Source organism: Desmodus rotundus, chromosome X, assembly GCF_022682495.2.
Source record: "Desmodus rotundus isolate HL8 chromosome X, HLdesRot8A.1, whole genome shotgun sequence".
Taxonomy (NCBI): domain Eukaryota; kingdom Metazoa; phylum Chordata; class Mammalia; order Chiroptera; family Phyllostomidae; genus Desmodus; species Desmodus rotundus.
The window spans coordinates 46,065,978-46,086,931 of record NC_071400.1 but is presented as its reverse complement, the minus strand read 5'-3'; positions in this window follow the sequence as shown (position 1 = coordinate 46,086,931).

The window sequence follows — 20,954 nt, the reverse complement described above, 5'->3', positions numbered from 1 at the left end:
AAGCAATAGCCCTGCCCACAGGAATTACTCTGCCCCACCCTATGGTGCTTAAGCCAGGCTGCTAATGACAGTTTAAGATTATAATCACTGATCAGTTTAACAAGAAGGTGCAAAACACAAAGAAACAGCCAAAATGGAAAGACAAAGAAACAGATCCCAAATGAAAGAACAAGAAAGTTCTCCAGAAGAACTAGATGAAATGGAGGCAAGCAATTTAACACACAGAGAGCTTAGAGTAATGATTATAAGTATACTCAACAGCATGGAAAAGACATAGAAACCCATAAAAAAGACCAGTCAGAAATAAAGAATGCAATATCTGAAATAAATAATACATTGGAGGGAATAAACAATAGGTTGAATGAAGCAGAAGATTGAATCAGAGATAACATCATTAAAATCTCCATACTCCCTGAAGCAATCTGTATACTCAGTGCAATTCCTATCAAGATTCCAATGATGTATTTTGCAGAACTAGAACAAATATTAAACATTTATATGGAATCATAAAAAGGTCCCATATAACAACAGTGATCCTGAGAAAGAAGAACAAAGAGGAATCATGCTACCTAATATTAAACTATACTCTAAGTCCATAGCAGTCAAAACAGCATAGTACTGGCATAAAAACAGATACATAGATCAATGGAACAGAATAGAGAGCCCAGAAATAAATCTACCCCTTTATAGTCAATTAATATTCGACAGAGGAAGCTAGCACATACAATGGGCAAAACATAGTTATTTCATAAATGGTGTTGGGAAAACTGGACAGATATGTGCAGAAAAATGAAACTAGATCACCTTCTTATACCACACACAAGAATAAATTAAAAATGGATCAAAGACTTAAATGTTAGACCACAAACCATAAAAATCACAGAAGAAAAAATAGGCAGATTAATCTCAGACATTGCTCATAGCAACATTTTATTGGGTATATCTCCCAAGGCAAGGGAAACAAGGGGAAAGTAAACAAATGGGACTAAATCAAACTAAAAAGTTTTTGCACAGCAAAGGAAATCATCATAAACATAAAAAAAGACCACCCACAGAATGGGAGAACATATTTGCCAATATATCTGATAAGGGGTTAATATCGAAAATTTATAAAGAACTTACAAAACTGAACACACACACACACACACACACACACAAAACAAACCAGTTAAAAAATGGGCAAAGGATCTGAATACACACTTCTCCAAAGAGGACATACAGATGGCCCATAGACATGAAAAGATGCTCAACGTCACTAATCATCAGAGCAATGCAAATTAAAGCCAAAATGAGGTATCATCTCTCACCTGTCAGAATGGTTATCATCAATAAATCAACAAACCACAAGTGCTGGCAAGGTTGTGGGGAAAGGGGAACCCTTTCACATTGGTGGGAATGCAGACTGGTGCAGCCACTGTGGAAAGCAGTATGGAGATACCTGAAAAAATTAAAAATGAATCTACTTTTTGACCCAGTGATCCCACTTCTGGGAATATATCTGAAGGAACACAAAACACTAAATTCAAGGGAACATAAGTGCCCCTATGTTCATTGCAATGTTATTTACAAATGTCAAAATATAGAAGCAGCCCAAGTGTCCATCAGTAGATGAGTGGATAAAACAACTATGGCACATTTACACACTGGAATACAACTTAGCCATAAAAAAGAAGAAAATTTTACCCTTTGTAACAATATGCATGGACCTGGAGAACATTATGCTAAGTGAAATAAGTCAGTTAAAGAAAGACAAATACCATATGATTTCACTCATATGTGGAATCTAATGATCAAACTGAACTAAGAAGGAAAATTGGGACATACTCACAGATGGAGAGCATTATGACCACCAGTGGAAGAGGCAGGGAGTGAGGAGGTAGAGAGATTGAGCAAAAAGGAAAAAGGACACATGGATATGAACAACAGTCTGGTGATTTATGGGGGGGAAGGGGTGTATAAGGGGACTAAATGGTAGTGGAAAAATACAATAAAGATTAATTTTTTTAAATCAGATCATTTTCTCATGATTCTGTCATACAGAATAATTAGCCATTTCCCCTAGAAAAGGACATCCACAGATTTATTGTGTACCTTACATGTTTTTATTGAAGTCATTGGTTTTAATCTTAGGTTCAGGCTATCTGTAATTTATTCTTAACTGAACATGACACTTTGTGTGTATAAAACTTTAAGGAGAGGGGTCCAGAGTTTTTACCAGATTCTCATGGTGATCCATGACCTCAGAAAAGGTGGAAAACTGATCCAACTGTTTGGTATTTTGAACAGAATGGTACTAATAAAGACAGAGTTCTATAAGAACACCAAGAACACATTTCGGCAGAAATTTTGGGATGTAGTGGTTGACTATTATATAACAGTTTGGTGTGTTTTGCTTTTGTCACGAAATTGGAAGAGAAAAGTGAATTCCAGCTACTTTGCCATTCTGGTAGTTGCAATTTTTATACTACTAATGTTTAGTTTTTATATCTAAATATTAAGTCATTTTTAACACCATCATTTTGCTTACTATACCCATCAGATAACATAGATTGTATAGATTTAATCTGTATGTAACTATAGATACGTTGAGAATCTCTGGGGTTAGCTAAAATTAACAAACAATTCAATGAAAATACATAAGTTAAAGCTAGCTATGTTTCCTCTCCATGGCTCTGAGCAAGTGTAATGTGATTTTCAATGTCAATCTACCCTAAAATGTAAAAAGACCTCAAACGTACTTGACCTCAAATAATGTACAGGTAAAATCTACATAGAAAGGGCTCCACAGTTTTAAAAAATCCTCTACATGAAAATCTGGATGTGGCAAGTTAGAGATTCATTACTTCATTTAAAGAGGATTTACTTTGGACTCTTGGAAGATGGTGGTGAGATAGGTGGGAGCGGAATCCAGTTCCCCTCGGCACCAGTGAAACGCCTAGCTGATCTGAGGAACAGAGTGAACAGCCAACGGTATTCCAGCATATATGAAGATCAGAGACCAAAGATACAGGACATTGAAAGATCAGACAGTAAGAAGAGTGCCCCAGGGATCAATGTGAACCCAGATAAGCGTCCCGGCTGCCTGGGACCAGGCAGAACCCAGATCAGCAACTCGGCTGCCCGAGCGAACAGGCCTAAAGCCAGGGATCAGTGTGCACCCAGCTCTGCGGCCGGCTGTCTGGGCGCACAGACTCAAAGCACCTGGGTAGGTGCGCACCTTGATCAGCGGCCTGGGCGCACACATCTGAAACCCTGAGTGGGCGCCCACACCTGAAACTTCGGGTGGGTGCACACCCAGATCAGTGGCTTGGCTGCCCTGGTACACAGGCCCAAAGCCAGGGATCAGTGTGCCCGATCAACAGCCTGGCTGCCCATGGGTAACCACACGTGAAGCACCCATTCTGAACAAATCCCACCTAGCCCCTGCGCACAGAGCCCTGCAGGGCCTACTCGCTCTCTAGGAGGAAGACAGAACACCCAGCAGAGGGTAGCTGCAGGGCTAGGGGAGACTGCAGTCCCCGGAAAGACTTGACCCAGTAGGGGGCTGAACTACCCTGAAGGAGCACCAAGAGCCCTTAGCATCTAAGACAGCAAAGAGGAGGAAGGTGGAGTGTGAGTTGCCCCTAATAGGTGCACCTCAAGGACAGCACAACTGGTGAACTAAAGGCCTAGGAGGGAGCAGAAGGAACCTGAGAACCTGGACTGGAGGCTGGACAACAGTGAACAGTGTGGCTCAGGAAGGGAGAAAAGTGAAACAAATCCCTCCAAACACCCCTTCCCGTTTCACAGACAGGAAGACAAGCAGAACTAACCTGACCTGTTTCAAGCCAGCAGAAGACTTTTTTTCTCTCCTTTCCCCCTAAATTCCTTCTTCCTTTCTCCCTTTCTTTCTTTTTTAATTCCCTTTTCCTTCCATTCTTTACTTTTTTATTCCTTCTTCCTGCCTTCTTCTATTTTTTAAATTTTAATTTCTGTTAAAATTCCTTCTTATCTTTCCTCGGATCTTTTTTTTATTCCTTCTTCCTTACTTCCTCCCTTCCTTCCATTCCTTTTCTATTCCTTTTTCCTTCCTACCCTTCTCATTTTTTTTTCCCTTCCTTCTCCTATTCCTACATGTGAGCCAATAAAACCTGGAGCTCTGAAAAGACCAGAGTTAGAACCTGTGAGACCCATAAACGTCAGCTCAAGACCAGTGAGCTCAGGAGATTAACAAGATGGCACCACTGAATCCCAGTGGCATTCTACCACAGAAGTTTTTACCATAAACCCATGGAGTCAGAACAGATCAATTCAAGAAGCAGAGGCTAACAAGAAGAGTCTCACAAACAATGGGAAGACAAAGAAACAATCCCCAAATGAAAGGAAAGGAGGAAGCCTCAGAAAGAATGCTAAATGAAATAGAGGCAAGTCATGTATCAGATACTGAGTTCAAAGCAATCGTTATAAGGAAGCTCACTGAGCTCACAGAGAACTACCAGAAACTAAAGGGAAACTACAATGAACTCGCTGAAAAATACATCAACGTGAAAAAGGAAATAGAACCTATCAACAAGAGCCAAGAGGAAATGAAGAATACAATTTCTGAACTGAAGAACACAGTAGAAGGAATCAAAAGCAGACTTGATGAAGCAGAGGATCGGATCAGCGAGCTGGAGGACAAAGTAGAAAAAAACACCCAGAAAGAGCAAGAAAAGGAAAAGAGGCTCAGAAAGACGGAAGAGGGATTAAGGGAAATGCAGGACAACATGAAACGTAACAATATCCATAATAGGAATACCAGAAGGAGAAGGAGAAGAGCAAGGGATAGAAAACCTGTTTGAAAAAGTAATGAAGGAAAACTTCCCTAATCTGATGAGAGAAAAAGTCACACAAATGCAAGAAACACAGAAGGTCCCAAGCAAGAGGAACCCAAAGAGGCCCACTGCAAGACACATCATAATTAAAATGGTAAAATTCCAAGACAAAGAGAGGATCTTAAAGACAGCAAAGGAGAAACAGGAAGTAACATACAAGGGAGCCCTGATGAGGTTAGCAGCTGACTTCTCAATGGAAACGCTCCAAGCCAGAAGAGAATGGCAAAAAATATTCCAAGCAATGAGAACCAGAGGCCTACAACCAAGGCTACTTTACCCAGCAAGGCTCTTAATCAAGATAGAAGGACAAATAGTTTCCCAGACAAAAGAAGTCTGAAAGAATACACTTCCACCAAACCAGCTCTGCAAGAGAAGCTAAAGGGACTGCTTTAAGGAAAGGAAGGAAAAGAGAAAGAGAGAGGAATACAGGTATGAAAAAATGGCAATAAATAACTACCTATTGATAATAACCTTAAAAGTAAATGGATTAAATTCTCCAATCAATGGAAGAATTAACATCATCAAAATAGCCATACTACCCAAAGCAATGTATAGATTCAATGCAATACCTATTAGAGTACCCATGACATAGTTCACAGATATAGAACAAACATTTCAGAAATTTATATGGAAACATAAACGAACCCGAATAGCTGCAGCAATGTTGAGAAAGAAGAACAAAGCAGGAGGGATCACAATACCTGATATCAAACTGTATTACAAGGCCACTGTAATCAAAACAGCCTGGTACTGGCATAGAAACAGGCACATAGACCAATGGAACAGAACAGAGAGCCCAGAAATAAACTCAAGCCTTTATGGTCAATTAATATTTGACAAAGGAGGCAGGAGCATAAAATGGAGCAAAAACAGCCTCTTCAACAGATGGTGTTGGGAGATCTGGACAGCTATGTGCAAAAAAATGAAACTCGATCACCAACTTATGCCATACAAAAAAATAAACTCAAGATGGATAAAAGACTTACATATAAGTTGTAACACCATAAAAGTCCTTGAGGAAAACATTGGCAGGAAGATCTCAGACATTCCACGCAGCAACATCCTCTCAGACATGTCCCCTAAAGCAAGGGATATAAAGGCAATAAACAAATGGGACTTCATCAAAATAAAAAGCTTCTGCATGGCTAAAGAAAACAGCGCCAAATTACAAAGAGAACCAATAGTATGGGAAAATATATTTGCCAGTGATACCTCAGACAAGGGCCTGATCTCCAAAATATATAAAGAACTCACACAACTCCACTCCAGGAAGACAAACAACCCAATTAAAAAGTGGGCAAAGGACTTGAACAGACACTTCTCCAAGGAAGACATACAGAAGGTCCAGAGACATATGAAAAGATGCTCAGCATCACTAGCCATCAGAGAGATGCAAATTAAAACCACAATGAGGTACCATCTCACACCAGTCAGAATGGCCAACATAAACAAATGCACAAACAAATGTTGGAGAGGATGTGGAGAAAAGGAAACCTTAGTGCACTGTTGGTGGAATGCAGACTGGTGAGGCCACTGTGGAAAACAGTATGGAATTTCCTCAGAAAACTAAAAATGGAACTGCCCTTTGACCCAGCAATTCCGCTGCTGGGATTATACCCTAAGAACCCTGAAACACCAATCCAAAAGAACCTGTGCACCCCAATGTTCATAGCAGCACAATTTACAATAGCCAAGTACTGGAAGCAACCTAAGTACCCATTAGCAAATGAGTGGATCAAAAAACTATGTTATATTTACACAGTGGAATCCTATACAGCAGATAGAAAGAAGGAGCTTATACCCTTTGCAACAGCATGGATGGAACTGGAGGGCATTATGCTAAGTGAAATAAGCCAGATGGTGAGGGAGAAATACCATATGACCTCACCTGTAACTGGAACATATTTAACAGAAGAAAAAAGCAAACAAAATATAACCAGAGACATTGAAGTTAAGAACAACCTACCAATAGCCATGGGGGGGGAGTGGGGGGGACAGTGAGAAGAGGGGATTACAGGAACTACTATAAAGAACACATGGACGAAATCAAGGGGGAGAGGGGGGCGGGAGAGAGGCAGGCGAGTTCAGCTGGGGTGGGGTGGAGGGATGGGGAGAAAAGGCATACAACTGAATAACAATAAAAACTTAAAAAGTATATGGAAAAAGGATTTACTTTAATAAAGAAAATATTGGAGTACTTCAAGAAATATATTGACTGCAACCCAGTTATAGCAGTGTATTTTAATACCCCACTGTCAAATATGTATAGATCTTCCAAACAAAGTGTCAACAAGGATATTGCGCTATTGAACAATGCCCTACATCAAATGGACTTAACTGATATATATATATATCTATATAGAACCTTTCTTCTCAAAAAAGCAAAATACATATTCTTTTCAAATGCACATGGAAAATTTTCAAAGATTGACCACGTGATAGGACACAAAACAAGACTCAATACATTCAAGAAAATTGAAATCATATCAAGCATTTTCTCTTACCATAAGGGACTGAAACTAGAAACCAACTTCAAGGAAAATCCCCTCAAACACTCAAACTCATGGAGATTGAATATCATGCTATTAACAAAGAATGGGTCAGGAATGAGATCAAGGAAGAAATCAAAATGTTTCTGGAAACAAATGAAAATGAACTCACAACAATGCAATACTACAGGAACACAGTGAAGGCAGTCTTAGAGGGAAGTTCATAGTGATACAGGCCTACCTAAAAAAGAAACATTTCAAGTAAACGACATAACCCTACATCTACAAGAACTGGAGGAACAATAACAAACAAAGCCTAGAGTAAGTAGAAGGAAGGAAATACCCAAGATCACAACATAATTAAACGACACAGAGACTAAAAGCACAATTTTAAGGATCAATAAATCCAGGAGCTGGTTCTTTGAAAAGATAAACAAAATCCACATGCCTTTAAGCAGACTCATCAAGGAAAAAAGAGAGAGGACCTCAAAAAAAAATCAGAAATGAAAGAGGAGAGATTGCAACTGATATCACAGAAACTCAAAGGATTGTAAGAAATTACTATGAACAACAATATGCCAAGAAATTTGAAAACCTAGGTGAAATGGACACATTTCTAGAAAAATATAATCTTCCAAAGCTGAATGAAGAAGAAAGCCCAAACATACCTATAACAGCTGATGAAATCATAATAGTAATTAAAAAAAAAAAAAAACTCCTGGCACACAAAAACCCTAGACCGAATAGTTTCACAGGAGAATTGTATGAAACATGTAAGGAAGAGTTAACCCCTCACCTTCACAGATTATTCTAAAATATCCAAGAGTATGGAAGACTCCCAAACTCTTTTTATGAGGCCAGCATCATTCTAATTCCAAAGCCAGATAAAAATACAACAAAGAAAGAAAACTACAGGTCAATATCGCTGATGAACATAGATGCTAAAATCCTCAACAAAATATTGGCAAACCACATCCAGCAATACATTAAAAAAGACCATACACCACCATCAAGTAGGATTCATCCCAGGGATGCAAGGATGGTACAATATTTGCAAATCAATAATCGTGATGCATCACATAAACAAAAGGAAAGACAAAAATCACATGATCATATCAATAGATGAGGAAAAAGCATTTGATAAGGTACAGCATCCATTTCTGATAAAAACACTCAGCAAAGTGGAAATACAGGGAGCATTCCTCAACATATAAAGGCCATATACAAGACACCTATGGCCAATATCATATTCAATGTGCAAAAACTAAAAGCTTTCTGAATAAGTTCAGGAAGAAGACAAGGTTGTCCACTTTCACCACTTCTATTCTACATGAAGTCCTAGCCACAGCAATCGGACAAGAAAAAGAATTAAAAGTCATCCAATTTGGAAAGAAGAAGCAAAACTGTTATTGTTTGCAGGTGACATGATAGTACACATGGAAAATCCTACAGACTTCATTAAAAAACTACTTGACCTTTTAAGTGAATTTGGCAAAACAGTGGGATACAAGGTCAATATTCAGAAATCAAAGGCATTTTTGTACACCAACAAGGAAATATCAGAAACAGAAATCAGGGAAAAATCCCATTTGATATAGCAACAAGAAAAATAAAGTACCTAGGAATAAATCTAACCAAGGAGATAAAAAGACCTGTACTCAGCAAAGTACACAACACTGAAGAAAGAAATTAAGGAAGACACAAACAAATGGAAGCATGTACCATGCTCATGGATTGGAAGAATTAACATCATCAAAATGGCCATACTGCCCAAAGCAATTTATAGATGCAATGCAATCCCTATTAGAGTACCCATGACATATTTCACAGATATAGAACAAACATTTCAGAAATTCATATGGAACCATAAACGACCCCAAATAGCTGCAGCAGCTTTGAGAAAGAAGAAGAAAGTAGGAGGGATCACAATACTTGATATCAAACTAGATTGCAAGGCCATTTTAATCAAAACACCCTGTTAGTGGCATAGGAACAGGCACATAGACCAATGGAATGGAATAGAGAGCCCAGAAATAAACCCAAGTCTCTATGGTCAATTAATATTTGACAAAGGGGGCAGAAGCATAAAATGGAGTAAAATTAGCCTCTTCATCAAATGGTGTTGGGACATCTGTACAGATACATGCAAAGAAATGAAACTCGAGCACCAATTTACACCATACACAAAAATAAATTCAAGGTGGATTAAAGACTTAAATATAAGTCTTGATGCCATAAAAGTCCTAGAGGAGAACATAGGCTTGAAAATCTCTGATATTCCATGCAGTAATATTTTCACTGATATATTCCCTAGAGCAAGAGACATAAAGGAATGAATAAGCCAATTAGACATCATCAAAATAAAAACCTTATGCATGGCTATAGAAAACATCAGCAAAATGAAAAAGGAACCAACCATATGGGAAAATATATTTGCAAATCATACCTCGGACAAGAGTTTGATCTCCTAAATATATAAAGAACTCACTTGTCTCCACTCCAGGAAGACAAACAACCCAATTAAAAAATGGGGAAAAGGACATGAACAGACACTTCTCTAAGGAAGACATACAGATGGTCCAGAGACATATGAAAAATTGCTCAGCATCACTAGCCATCAGAGAGTTGCAAATTAAAACCACACTGAGATACCAGTTCACAACAGTCAGAATGGCTGTCATAACCAAATCAATAAACAAGTGCTAGTGAGGTTTTGCAGAAAAGGGAACCCTAGTGTTACAGAGCAGGAGGGGTGGTGGGTCCTTCACGATAAATTATTACAGAAAGGATTCCCCCTTTCTGTCTCTGGAGGTTCCTTCCCCCACGCCCACCTGCTAGGTTCGCAATGCCCGCCGCCAGAGGAAAGACGTCTCTCAATGCCAGAGACTGGTGAAAAGGAAAGGAATTGTTTATTTAAAAGTTACACAAACTTAGAATAATGACCTAATGCCTTCAGTAAGATACTAAAGTCCTCTAGAATACCCACAGATGCACAGTCCTTCCCTCTCCCCGTGCCCAGTCCGGGGTATCATGTCTCAGGAAAAGAAGTAGAAGTCCGTGATTCAGGCTCCCGGCACCATCAGCTGTGTGGCTGCTGCAACCTCCAGTTAATCCAAAGCCGTGTGGCACCTTCTCATGGCCCACCAGCAAGAGTCCTCTCTCCCCTTTCTCTATGGCTGCAAAGTCTCTCCTGCTGCCTAAGCCGCGTGGCAAGAAGAAGCACTCCAAAACCTCGTGGTCCTCTTTACTCTCCTTCAGAACCGCGTGGTCCTTTTCCCCACTTCAGAACCACATGGACCTCTATCTATCTACTTGCTTCAGAGCCTCGTGGTTCACCCATTTACTTTGGAGCTGCGTGGTCTCTTCTTTCTCCCCCAAAACCTTGTGGTCCTCCCTACTACTTTTGGAGCCACGTGGTCTCTCTTCTTTTCTTCAGAGCCGCATGGTCTCTTCTTTCTCCCCCAAAACCTTGTGGTCCTCCCTACTACTTTTGGAGCCGCGTGGTCTCTTCTTTTCCCCCAAAACCTTGTGGTCCTCCCTACTACTTTGAAGCCGCGTGGTCTCTCCTTCCTATGGCTGCCGGGCCTAGGTTTTAAATCCCAGTGCCCATCTTCCTTTGCAGCCCCATTTCTGACTCCTCCTACAGTCAGCTACACCTGCCAGCATCCCTGTATTGTTCCAGCTTTACTGGGCTGCCATAGTAAGTCTGGGCAGGTGTGGCCCCATGGCATGGAGCCAATCATCTCCACGCTCTCACACAGGCCCTGTAACCAGGGGGAGTTACTTCCCAGTCCCATCCTGGGTGGAATTTGGTCCCATCCCCCTGGCTCAAAGCATGGCCACAGCTACTTAACACATCCATGAAACCAGTTAAAGGTTATAGATATGTTAAATGACTGTGCCAGGGGTTAGCTGCAAAGCTCTTGCTACCCAAAACAGCTCTGAATGGCCCTGTTCCATGTGTCCCATCCCCCCTGGCTCAGGCCTGTGGGGGTGAAGACATCCTACATACATTTTTCTAATATTTCCTGGACACCCTGAGTCCTGGACCCCATTACAAATCCCTTCTTGGGGCCCTCCTCTTGGCTGCACCCTGCTTCAATCCCTCCTTTCAGATTTACAACCACTTTATAATCATATAAAGGACAATGGACGAAGGTCTCGTCTTCTTGTAACTGCTTCCGGCTGGAAATGGACGTCGTCCTACCTAACCTTGGGTCAGTGGTGCCCTGAAAGGGGGGGTGCAGCACGGAGGGAGTCCTTTCTGTAAGGGGAAGGACCTCACAGAATCCAAGTCAGTTGGCTGTCACTGCGAAGTTGCAGGCTCGGTGTCCAAAGGCTGGCATTACTGGACAGCTGGCATCCTCGTCGTATTCTGGAGGTGACAGATTTGGCAAGAGAGTTGGAAGGCACAATTAAATCATAATCACTAAATAACAAAGGCAGGCACCTAGGTAAAGAATAGCTTATCTGGAGGAAGGTGTACAAGCATGCTACACCTATCCAAAACCCTTGTGGCTCACTACACTTCACTCGGGGCTGAGGGGAATGTATCAGGATTTCCCTCCTTTCAGATTCCTGGGCCCTTTCTGTCCGGGCTATTTGGACAGAAAAGGGAAAATCAGCTCTGAAGTGAAGCCCACAGACTGCCCGACCCCTTCACCAACTCAACCACCTAGTTTAACCAAACCGTTGAGTCTCAGGGGGCGATGATGAAGGTGGGCTCCTTAAGTGAGGCCTATATTGCAACCATTCTCTCAGGTAATGAGGTCATAGGCATACGTCCTATGAAAACAGAAGAACACACAGGTTAATTCACTCAACAATCCCCAAACCAGTCTCTGTGCCTGCGAGACTGTCTTTTGGGAAGACATTTAGTTGCAAGGCCCCTTGCTGCAATGCCATCTAACAATGGCAATTTGACAGGTCCTTCGTGCCTGTAAATTGAACATCTTCGGTGATGTTACAAACCCAGTTTCAACTTTCAAATGAAAACAAACTTCCAAGACAGTTAGCTACACCATTCTGATATCCAATACTGAGCATTGTGATTTTCCTTAGACCATGATTTTTCTCCTTAAGATCACCCTCGTTGTTATTAAAGCGACTACTTTGAGTCCAACTTTTAATTCTGCCTGTTTGTTTGCATAAACATACCAAGAGCAGCCTAGATCACCTATGATCTTTAAGTTCGCTTTGCTGGAACTCACACAGGGAACCTTTAGGCTGACTTTTCAGTCCGCCCCTCAGGGCACAGAAGCAGAGCCACACATCCGCCACCTGGCTTCGCCTGTACCAGTTGTTTCCCTCAAATCCTTGAGGCTTCCATTGTGCCTACAGTTTCCTTTTTAGCCATCTTTCAGGAAAGCAACCTCCGTTCCTTCCCTGGAAAGACTGCTACGAACCGCACAACCAACCAAGGTACCAGACTTCTTCTCGTGGGCTTTTGCTAGCTTCACAAGTCAATCCCAGTTCCTCAGGGCTTCCTGGTGACGACCAGAACCCAGACATGCCTCCTTCAGGCGTGACACTCCAGTCAAAGTACCGGTTAACAAACCACCATTAATGACTGGTCTTAGTGGATTTATGCAGAGAAACCTTATGTCATCACTCACTCCTTCAGAATGCCAAATTCTGGAGGGATCAGATAGGGAGAAAAATACCAAGTACGATGGAAAATCCTTTCCCTTCTGATATCTACCAAGATTGCATTTCCATGCCTTACTTTCATCACTAACCCCACATAATTTCTTTCCAATACTTTCATGCCCTTCAGGTCCAGTCTCTTGGCAGAGACATGCTCCTTTGCCTCAGGCTGAAACACTTATCAGGCCCAAATGACCCTTCCTGGGTCCTGAGTGGCAAAGGCATTCTCCCTAACCGGTTACAAGTGACCCTAACAGGTCTTCAGGTACAGGGGGTTTTCTGATCAGAAATGGAAACAAAATGAAACCAATGGCACAGACATGCCCTTCCCACACTGGGAAGGACTATACTTAAACTCAGTAGTTAAACTCAGTATCTGGTATAAACATTTACGTGAAATAACAAACACTGTCACCCTGTATCGGGGTTCACTGTTTTTTCCGGAAGAGAAATTTCAAACCTTCCTCTGGAGTGCAGGTCCAGCTTTCCCTTTCCGCCTCAGCTGCAGCAGGAGGGTCTACATCTCCCTTAGGTGGAGCCCGTTTTACCTGTGTGTCGTGAATCCAGGGCTTAATTCCCATCAGCTTTAGGGAGGAATGCGTTGTCAATAGGACATCGTAGGGACCAGTCCATTGTTCAGACAGCTGCTGTTGAGGGCCTTGAGTCTTCCAGGTCTTTAGTAGGACTTGGTCCCCTGGCTGGAACGGGTGCAGGGGCTCGTCAGAGGGGTAGACAGACCTGCAATGAGCAAACTTGTGCAAAATGGTTAGTGTTTGCCCTAAATGCTGTACATATTGCTTAATTCTTGCCTCATGCTCCAAATCTAGAGGGGGTGTACCTAAAACAGATATTCGGAGGGGTTTCCCATAAACTATTTCAAAAGGGCTCAGTTTAAGCCCACTTCTGGGTGCCACTCTGATTCGGAGCAGAGCGATAGGGAGTGCTTGGTCCCACTTTAAGTGTGTTTCCTGGCATATTTTTACCAAGGTCTTCTTTATGGTGTGATTCATTTTCTCAGTCTTTCCGGTGGACTGAGGTCTCCAAGATGCATGCAATTTCCATTGTATTTGCAATACCTGCCCAACCTTCTGGGAGATTTCTGAAGTGAACGATGGTCCATTGTCGCTTTGAATGCTCTGGGGAAGTCCAAACCTGGGAATTATTTCTTTAAGCAACAGTTTTGCCACCTCAGTTGCCTTTTCAGTCCTGGTGGGGTACGCCTCTACCCATCCAGAAAAAGTATCCACAAAGACCAACAGGAATCTGAAATTTCCCGTTGTTTTAGGCATCTGTGTAAAGTCCACCTGCCAGTCTTCGAATGGGCACATCCCTTTGTATTGTACTCCCTTTTCCGTGGGAGCATGCTCTGTTTTGGGATTGTTCTTAGCACATATCTGACAGGCTTGGCTGATCCTATGGACAGTCTTTTGCAAATAAGGGCCCTTCAAATGTGGCCTAATGAAGTCCATTAGAGCATCCCTTCCATAGTGAGTCCCTTCATGGAGGTGCTTGAGGACGGGATACACTAGAGCCTCTGGGAGTAAAATCATACCATGGGCATTGACCCTCCACATAGAATTAGGATCAATGTTAGTAAATCCCCATTCACGGGCCCGCTCCTCATCCTGTTCTGTGTAATGAGGTTTAAACTCTGACAAGTCCAGATGGGGAACCAGTGCTGCTAGGCATGACTGCTTCTTGGCTGCCTGTCTTGCTGCTCTGTCAGCAACTTGGTTTCCCTGACTGGTTTGGGAACCATCCCTCTGGTGCCCTGGGCAGTGCATTATAGCAACCCGGTCCGGTACATTCACTGCCTCCAGCAACTGTAAAATCACCTCCGCGTGTTTTACATCCTTGTTCCCCGAGGTTAAAAGTCCTCTCTCTCTCCATATTGCTCCATGGGCATGCACTACCATGAAGGCATACTTGGAGTCTGTATATATGTTAACTTTCTTTCCTTGGGAGAGCAGTAAGGCTCTTGTAAGGGCTATCAGTTCAGCCTTTTGTGCTGAGGTTCCTGGCGTAAGGCCTTGGGCTTCTATTACCTTGTCTGCAGTGGCCACCGCATACCCCGCTCGTCGCTGGCCATTGTCCATGAAGCTGCTCCCGTCTGTATACAGCTCCCAGTCCGGCGACGCCAGCGGCTGGTCCATCAGATCTGGCCTGCTAGAATAAACTTGGTCAATTATTTCCACGCATTCATGCTCAAGGATGGAGTCCCCTTCCACATCTGGGAGTAGGGTGGCTGGGTTCAGGGTTGTAGTGGTCTGCAAGGTAACATTTGGATTGTCCAACAAAATGGCCTGGTATTTTCCCATATGCCCTGCCGTCAGCCAATATCCTCCTCTCTGTTCTAGCAGAGTCAGAACCTGATGTGGCACCAACACTGTAGTAGGTTGTCCCAAGGTAAACTTCTCAGCTTCCTGTAAGATGTCACAGGTGGCTGCTACTGCCCGGAGGCACGGTGGCCATCCTTTCGTTGTATGATCCAGCTTCTTTGAGAGATAGGCTATGGGCCAGGGAATATTCCCCAGGGTCTGGGTTAGCACCCCCAGTCCTATCCCCTGCCTTTCATGGATATACAATTTGAAAGGCTTCTGTAAGTCCGGCAGTCCTAATGCAGGGGCCGAAGCTAGCTTCTCCTTCAAGGTGTCAAATGCTACCTGGCAATCCCTTGTCCATTCAAGGGGTTCAGAGTCCAGTCCTTTTAAGGAATTATACAGTGGCTTTGCTATGAGTCCAAAGTTTGGAATCCAAATTCGGCAAAACCCTGTAATTCCCAAGAATCCACGAAGCTGCCTTCGATTTTCTGGGATTTTTAGCGTAGCAATGGCTTGCTTTCTATCTGCCATTAGGCTTCTGGTACCCTGTTTTAGTTGGAATCCCAGATATGCCACTTCCTGTTTGCAGATTTGGGCCTTATGAGGTGACACTTTATATCCCCTGTTCGCCAAATGATTCAGGACTGTGATGGTGTTGTGCAGACAGTCCTCGTAGTTTCTGCTGGCTATTAACAGGTCATCGACATATTGCAAAAGAACTCCTGATCTCAACTGAACATCCCTCAAGTCTTTCGCCAGCACTTCCCCAAATATAGTTGGGGAGTTCTTAAATCCTTGTGGCAGCACAGTCCAGCAATATTGGAGTGTGGCCTTTGTCTCTGGGTTCTGCCACTCAAAAGCAAACAGTTGCTGAGACTGCTCATCTATTGGGATGCAGAAAAAGGCATCCTTCAAGTCCAGGACTGAGAACCACTTGCTATCCCCAGGCACCATAGTCAACAGTGTGTAAGGGTTAGGCACAGTAGGGTGAATGTCCTGGACAATGTCATTGATGGCCCTAAGATCCTGTACAAACCGATACTCATCTGAGTGTGGCTTTTTGACTGGTAAAATGGGAGTGTTGTAGGGTGACCGGCAAGGCCGAATTAATCCTGATTTCAAAAACTTCTGCAACACTGGCTGGATCCCCTCTAAAGCCTCCTTTTTGAGGGGATACTGCTTCTTTCGTGGGACCCGTGCCCCTTCTTTTAGATATATCTTTATAGGTTGTACATTAACCGCTTTACCTGGAGTTCCGTCTGCCCAAGCAGTTTGATCGACCTGTTCACAGATCTCAGGTGGGAAGGGTTCACCTCCGGGGCCTCCAGGACAAGCCAGGAAAGCCTGAAGCTGGAGGGCATTCTCCAGCGGGACCTCCACACACAGCTTCTTTCGCTTGGGGGAAAAGGTTATTTGTGCATGCAGTTTACAAAGCAAATCTCGGCCCAACAATGGAATGGGACAATCAGGCATATAGAGAAAACTATGTGTAAGCTTTTGACCCCCAAGCTGGCATTCCAGAGGTTGCAGGAATGTCTGTTTTTGTACCTGGCCAGACACACCAGTAACTGTTACTTCATTTGAGCTTTTTCCTGTTAATTTTGTGTTCAACACTGAGTATGTGGCTCCCGTATCTACAAGAAAGTCAATTGGCTTGTTCCCCACAGTCACTTGTACCCGGGGCTCCTGTGGGGAAATGGTAATAGGTCGGGAGATGTCCCATGGAGCCCCTGGGCCTCCTCATTCTTTATCATCCTCCGTTTTCTGCTTCACCATTACTCGGTATGGACTTTTACTCCTACTTTCCCATTTGCGATTTGGGCACTCATTTCTCCAGTGACCCTCCTCCTTACAATGGGCACATTGATTGATGCCTATTGGGCCTTTCTTCTTCTCCTTAGGGCCCCTTTTTCTACCAGCATGGTAGCGGGCACCTAAAGAGTTTCCTTTCTCTGCCCTAGGGTCCTGCTTCTTTTGGCTTCCCTGGGCCATTTCCAAAGACACTGTGGCCCGTTTTGCCTTTCCTGCTTCCCGGGCATTGTAGACTTTAAATGCTATGTCCACCAGCTGGGAAGGGCTCATTCCCAGTACTCCATCTACACGCTGAAGTTTGTTCCTAATGTCCGGGGCACTCTGCCCAATAAAAGTCATGTTTACCATCCTCACGTTTTCTGGTGCCTCTGGGTCAGCATCAGTGTACTTCCTATAAGCCTGATAGATCCTTTCTAGAAATTCAGAAGGATCCTCATCTGCCTTCTGCTGGAGAGTCTGTATCACATTCAAGCTCCTCTGTTTGGGCACTCCTTTCCTAAGCCCTTCCAATATGCACCTTCTGTAATGCTTCAAAGAGGCTAGGCCACCTCTACTATTCGGGTCCCACTTAGGGTCCACCCGAGGAATTGCCTCAGCTGGGTCAAGGATTCCCTGGGTGTCTTCATCGCGGAGACGCTGGGCCTCCTGATTAGCCCTATTCAGAACTAATCGTCTTTCGTCTGCTGTTAGCAAAATGTTCAGGAGGGCCTGTACATCTGCCCAATTCGGGTGGTGAGTGGCAAAAATAGAGGCAACAAGATCCGCCACTTTCTGAGGGTCATCTCTATATGAGGGGTTGAAATTCTTCCAATTTAGTAAGTCCGAAGTGGAGAACGGAGTATGGGCCCAGTAATAGCCAGCGGGCTGGCCTTCTTCATTTACTCCGCCTATCGGGTATTGCCTCAAAGGGTATTGGCTAGCTACACCTTTGGAGGTTCTCTGGTTGTATAAGGTGCCCTGGCGAGTTCGGGGGGGTGAGAGATATTCCTCAACACATGGAGATGGAACAGTTGGTTTTGCAGTTCCCACTTCAGGGTCAGTTATAGGAGGAGACAGTACTGAAGTGGCTCCTGCCTGAGGAGGGGAAGGTACCACTGCACTGGCAGTCCCTATCACCTGTGAGGCCAGAGGTGTAAAAACCTCCACCGACTGTGGGGGCAGGAGCGCCGCGGAGGCCCCTCCCGTCTGCAAGGGGTGAAGCACCATGGAGGTCCCTCCAGTCTGCAGAGGGAACGAGGCAGGGCAGTCCTCTCCAGTCTGCAGAGGGAATGGGGCAGGGCCAGTCCCTCCCACCTGGGAGGGAGGCAAAGCAGCGGAGGCCCCTCTCACCTGCAAGGGGTGAGGCACCATGGAGGCCCCTCCAGTCTGCAGAGGGAATGAGGCAGCGCAGGCCTCTCCAGTCTGCAGAGGGAATGGGGCAGGGCCGGTCCCTCCCACCTGGGAGGGAGGCAAAGCAGCAGAGGCCCTTCCCACCTGCAAGGGGTGAGGCCCCACGGAGGCCCCTCCCATCCGCAGAGGGGACGGAGCCCCACCGGCCTCCACCACCTGCGAGAACGGCAACTCCATGGAGGCCCCCGCCACCCGCAGGGGACGAGGACGAGTGCTGGAGACCTCTGTCACCTGCAGCGGGGAGGGAGCCGCGGCGGGCCCCACTCCCGGGGAAGGTAGCAACACCACCGATGTCCCTCCTCCTGGGGAGGGTTCATTCCCTGGGTTCAGAGCATTAATGAGGTTTATCTCCTCATTATCTTTCTCCTCCTGCGTTCTACTATCAGGGAGGGGTTTCGAGACCACCTTCTCCTTTTGCACCATTACACGCTTCTCTGTCTCCGGCATAAGGCTATTGTGCAATATTATAAATGCATTAAGGTAGTGGAGTTCTTCCGAGAGTTCCCGCCTTCGGCAGTACTGTTTCAACCTCATAATAATACAATAACTCAAGGAACCATTCACAGGCCACCCCATCTCATCACTCAAAACATAAGTAGGCCACACTGTGTTACAATAATAAATCAATAACTGCTTACTCAAGGGATTCTTATATGTCCGCTTAGAGCAGTAGTTCTCCCAATCCCTTAGAATTCTGCCCAGTGGGCTCCACTCAGGTACGGGCTCAGAACAACGTGTATAGTTCCAACAAAGCATGCAAAGATTCAGAGCAAGAAGAATACAGATGACATATAGACAGGGTATTTCCCCAGCTATTGTCCACAACTCCAACTCCATTATTCCGAAACAGTTACCAGAAAAGAAATTCTCAACCAAAACACTTTCGCGTCCCTGTTCCCTTCTCCGTTCCGTTTCCTTTTCACCTTTCCGGGCGTGATTAGGCGGCCGATGCCCTCAGGAGTGCAGAGAAACTCTCAGAGACTGGGAAAACTCCGAAGTCTCTCTCTCCCACACCTGAGGGGGTCGGTCTGCCACGGGCAATTACATCCCTTCGTGGTTGCCAAAAACTGTTACAGAGCAGGAGGGGTGGTGGGTCCTTCACGATAAATTATTACAGAAAGGATTCCCCCTTTCTGTCTCTGGAGGTTCCTTCCCCCACGCCCACCTGCTAGGTTCGCAATGCCCGCCGCCAGAGGAAAGACGTCTCTCAATGCCAGAGACTGGTGAAAAGGAAAGGAATTGTTTATTTAAAAGTTACACAAACTTAGAATAATGACCTAATGCCTTCAGTAAGATACTAAAGTCCTCTAGAATACCCACAGATGCACAGTCCTTCCCTCTCCCCGTGCCCAGTCTGGGGTACCATGTCTCAGGAAAAGAAGTAGAAGTCCGTGATTCAGGCTCCCGGCACCATCAGCTGTGTGGCTGCTGCAACCTCCAGTTAATCCAAAGCCGTGTGGCACCTTCTCATGGCCCACCAGCAAGAGTCCTCTCTCCCCTTTCTCTATGGCTGCAAAGTCTCTCCTGCTGCCTAAGCCGCGTGGCAAGAAGAAGCACTCCAAAACCTCGTGGTCCTCTTTACTCTCCTTCAGAACCGCGTGGTCCTTTTCCCCACTTCAGAACCACATGGACCTCTATCTATCTACTTGCTTCAGAGCCTCGTGGTTCACCCATTTACTTTGGAGCTGCGTGGTCTCTTCTTTCTCCCCCAAAACCTTGTGGTCCTCCCTACTACTTTTGGAGCCGCGTGGTCTCTTCTTTTCCCCCAAAACCTTGTGGTCCTCCCTACTCTTTGAAGCCGCGTGGTCTCTCCTTCCTATGGCTGCCGGGCCTAAGTTTAAATCCCAGTGCCCATCTTCCTTTGCAGCCCCATTTCTGACTCCTCCTACAGTCAGCTACACCTGCCAGCATCCCTGTATTGTTCCAGCTTTACTGGGCTGCCATAGTAAGTCTGGGCAGGTGTGGCCCCATGGCATGGAGCCAATCATCTCCACGCTCTCACGCAGGCCCTGTAACCAGGGGGAGTTACTTCCCAGTCCCATCCTGGGTGGAATTTGGTCCCATCCCCCTGGCTCAAAGCATGGCCACAGCTACTTAACACATCCATGAAACCAGTTAAAGGTTATAGATATGTTAAATGACTGTGCCAGGGGTTAGCTGCAAAGCTCTTGCTACCCAAAACAGCTCTGAATGGCCCTGTTCCATGTGTCCCATCCCCCCTGGCTCAGGCCTGTGGGGGTGAAGACATCCTACATACATTTTTCTAATATTTCCTGGACACCCTGAGTCCTGGACCCCATTACAAATCCCTTCTTGGGGCCCTCCTCTTGGCTGCACCCTGCTTCACTAGTGCACTGTGGGTGGGAACACAGACTGGTTCAGCCTCTGTGGAGAGCAGTATGGAATTTCCTCAGACAACTAAAAATGGAACTGCCTTTTGACCT